Genomic DNA, 4279 nt, shown 5'->3' on the forward strand with positions numbered 1-4279 from the left:
GGATTAGCATTTCAATTGTTAAATCCAAAGTACCTGTACCTGACTGCCACTGAGCAGACTTTGAATGTCTGCTTTGGAGGAACTTAAAAGTATGTCTCAGCAATACTTCTGTGCATGTTGCTCTTCTCGTGCTCTTCTACCCTTTGGTTAACATGTTTCCAATCCGTCATTTCACTCATAAAAATACTGCTGTCAGTAGGCTTCAGTATAACGCATGGCTTTCTTCATTGTAGAATAGCCATTTCGGATCAGTGCCATCTTTTAAACAGAACGTTTTTTGATTGCTCCATAGGGTGGAAACAATGTTTTTAAGTCATCTGACTTGGGTCTCTTGAAATAATCAAAGTTGGTCTGGCATCCTGGCCTTCCCTGACTTTCTCTTCCACTGAAACTGGACTGGGCCTGTCATCAACCTCAATGCTCTCTTCTACTGAAACTGGACTGGGCCTGTCATCAACATCAATGCTCACTTCCACTGAAACTGGACTGGGCCTGTCATCCACCTCAATGCTCACTTCCACTGAAACTGGACAGGGCCTGTCATCCACCTCAATGCTCACTTCCACTGAAACTGGACTGGGCCTGTCATCAACCTCAATGCTCACTTCCACCGAAACTGGACTGGGCCAGTCATCCACCTCAATGCTCACTTCCACTGAAACTGGACAGGGCCTGTCATCCACCTCAATGCTCACTTCCACTGAAACTGGACTGGGCCTGTCATCAACCTCAATGCTCACTTCCACTGAAACTGGACTGGGCCTGTCATCAACCTCAATGCTCACTTCCACTGAAACTGGACTGGGCCTGTCATCAACCTCAATGCTCACTTCCACTGAAACTGGACTGGGCCTGTCATCAACCTCAATGCTCACTTCCACTGAAACTGGACTGGGCCTGTCATCAACCTCAATGCTCACTTCCACTGAAACTGGACTGGGCCTGTCATCAACATCAATGCTCACTTCCACTGAAACTGGACTGGGCCTGTCATCAACCTCAATGCTCACTTCCACTGAAACTGGACTGGGCCTGTCATCAACCTCAATGCTCACTTCCACTGAAACTGGACTGGGCCTGTCATCAACCTCAATGCTCACTTCCACTGAAACTGGACTGGGCCTGTCATCAACCTCAATGCTCACTTCCACTGAAACTGGACTGGGCCTGTCATATACATCAATGCTCACTTCCACTGAAACTGGACTGGGCCTGTCATCAACCTGGATATGAATAAAATAATATATAAATTAACTAATAAAGGCCCAATTTTGAAAAACTACAAAAATACAGCAGCAGCCCCACTATTTCATATCAAGTGAATGAATGACAACACAACACATTTTTTTGTGTGACTTTACTCGCCGTTCACACCGGACTGTTGGCATGATGATGAGTTTCAATGCATTGTCTAGTAAGAAGTGAAGTGGTAGAAACCCTGGCGATGAGGATCATAGCTAGCAAATCACTGTAGCCATATTCTCTGGCAACAAAATATGAATTTGAGAGGGAAAGGACTTGATTGGGTTTACAATTTGTATACTATTTGCTACCAATGGCTGTATTGACATGAAATCAAATTAGCTAATTAACATTTGATCAGTCATGGCCAAAGGTTTTGAGAATTACACAAATATTAATTTCCACAAAGTTTGCTGCTTCAGTGTCTTTCGATATTTGTGTCGATATTTCCATGTCAGAAACTATGAATACTGAAGTATAATTACTATGGAATACTGAAGTATAATGGCAAGCATTTCATAAGTGTCAAAGTCTTGACAATTACATGAAGTTGATGCAAAGAGTCAATATTAGCAGTGTTGACCCTTCTTTTTCAAGACCTCTGCAATCTGCCCTGTCATGCTGTCAATTAACTTCTGGGCCACATCCTGACTGGTGGCAGCCCATTCTTGCATAATTAAGGCTTGGAGTTTGTCAGAATTTGTGGGTTTTTGTTTGTCCACCCGTCTCTTGAGGATGGAACACAAGTTCTCAATGGGATTAAGGACTGGGGAGTTTACTGGACATGGACCCAAAATATCAACAATATCATGTTCCCTGAGCCACTTAGTTATCACCTTTGCCTTATGGCAAGGTGCTCCATCATGTTGGAAAAGGCATTGTTCGTTACCAAACTGTTCCTGGATGGTTGGGAGAAGTTGCTCTCGGAGGATGTGTTGGTACCATTCTTTATTCATGGCTGTGTTCTTAGGCAAAGTTGTGAGTGATCCCACTCCCTTGGCTGAGAAGCAACCCCACACATGAATGGTCTCAGGATGCTTTACTGTTGGCATGACACAGGACTGATGGTAGCGCTCACCTTGTCTTCTCCGGACAAGCTTTTTTCCGGATGCCCCAAACAATCGGTAAGGGGATTCATCAGAGAAAATGACTTTACCCCAGTCCTCAGTCCAATCCCTGTACCTTTTGCAGAATATCAGTCTGTCCCTGATGTTTTTCCTGGAGAGAAGTGGCTTCTTTGCTGCCCTTCTTGACACCAGGCCATCCTCCAAAAGTCTTTGCCTCACTGTGCGTGCAGATGCACTCACACCTGCCTGCTGCCATTCCTGAGCAAGCTCTGTACTGGTGGTGCTCCGATCCCGCAGCTGAATCAACTTTACGAGACGATCCTGGCGCTTGCTGGACTTTCTTGGGCGCCCTGAAACCTTCTTCACAACAATTGAACCGCTCTCCTTGAAGTTCTTGATGATCTGATAAATGGTGGATTTAGGTGCAATCTTACTGGCAACAATATCCTTGCCTGTGAAGCCCTTTTTGTGCCAAGCATTGATGATGGCACGGGTTTCCTTGCAGGTAACCATAGTTGACAGAGGAAGAACAATGATTCCAAGCACCACCTTCCTTTTGAAGCTTCCAGTCTGTTTTTCAAACGCAATCAGCATGACAGAGTGATCTCCAGGCTTGTCCTCGTCAACACTCACACCTATGTTAACAAGAGAATCACTGACATGATGTCAGCTGGTCCTTTTGTGGCAGGGCTGAAATGCAGTGGAAATGTTTTTGGGGGATTCAGTTCATATGCATGGCAAAGAGGGACTTTGCAATTAATTGAAATTCATCTGATCACTCTTCATAACATTCTGGAGTATATGCAAATTGCCATCATACAAACTAAGGCAGCAGACTATGAAAATTAATATTTGTGTCATTCTCATTTTGGCCATGACTGAATATGTCTAATGCAATTTAGCATTTAGAACGACAAGGCAAAAGCAATCAGAATCAAATGAAAATGCTTATTTTAGCTAACTAAAATTATACGACAGTAAATCACAGGAAGGCGAAATCGAGGCATTCAAATTTGAGTTTTTCCGCTAGCCGGTTTGAACACCCAGTTGCTGTATGTCTTTATCTCAATTATTTCTTTCTGGTACATTTACACATTAGTAGCTGACCAATAGCATTTGCATTTCACTCATAAATTCTGATATAACATGTTGTATTTGTAACACATTTAGGCACATATCTATAGCTTCGGCTGCACTGTCTTTGGCTTTGCTGTCCTCTCCGTCCACTCTTTAACCCGCAAACCGGGTTGTGGCATCTTCCACTTGCCAGTCCAGCACATCAATGTTAGAGTAGGTGGCACTGTAACTGGAATTTGAGAGACAAAGGGGGCAGGGCTAAGGATTGCATTGACGTTCGTTTGTAATAGACCAACGGGCCTGGGGGAAAGGGGGGATTGGCCCGTGTCGCTCAACCTTCTGCCAACTTTTTTATTAGTAGCAAAAATATATAAGGCAGGCAGTACGGCTGGTTGGCTGTGTATCGGAGGACGCATGACTTTCAACCTTCGTCTCTCCCGAGCCGTACGGGAGTTTTAGCGATGAGACAAGATAGTAGCTACAACAATTGGATACCACGAAATTGGGGAGAAAAAATTTAATTTAAAAAATAAACTTTTCTCTTTGAAGTTTGAATGTATTTCATTATAGAATAAGAATAACACATTTTCACTTTATTGACTGTACTAAAGTATATGTAACAAGAATGAATCAGAAATGCAGCAATTTGCTTCAATAGCCTTAATTGTTTCTATATATTTGCATAGTAATTAACCTGTGAAAAATAAAAAGTTGAAACAAAAAAAAAAAAATCCAGAAATTCCAGGTCTGCAATAATAATAACAAAAAAACATAGACAACGTGTCTAGTATAATCACTCATACTGTACAGTACTGTGAGGGTTCTAGTTCTCATCAACATGTAAAGTATAATCACTCATACTGTACAGTACTGTGAGGGTTCTAGTTCTCATC

At 42.7% G+C, this 4279-nt stretch overlaps 1 long non-coding RNA gene across 1 annotated transcript; it reads right to left on the reverse strand.

Moving 5' to 3' along the window:
• Positions 1–465: 465 nt before the first annotated feature.
• Positions 466–1015, reverse strand: LOC127928652 (uncharacterized). Its single transcript, XR_008131716.1, has 3 exons — positions 639–1015; positions 549–593; positions 466–503 (listed from the first exon to the last, which is right to left on the reverse strand). It is a non-coding gene; the product is annotated as an uncharacterized LOC127928652 (long non-coding RNA).
• Positions 1016–4279: the final 3264 nt, after the last annotated feature.

Source organism: Oncorhynchus keta, unplaced genomic scaffold (genome assembly GCF_023373465.1).
Source record: "Oncorhynchus keta strain PuntledgeMale-10-30-2019 unplaced genomic scaffold, Oket_V2 Un_scaffold_3114_pilon_pilon, whole genome shotgun sequence".
In the NCBI taxonomy this organism is placed as follows: Eukaryota; Metazoa; Chordata; class Actinopteri; order Salmoniformes; family Salmonidae; genus Oncorhynchus; species Oncorhynchus keta.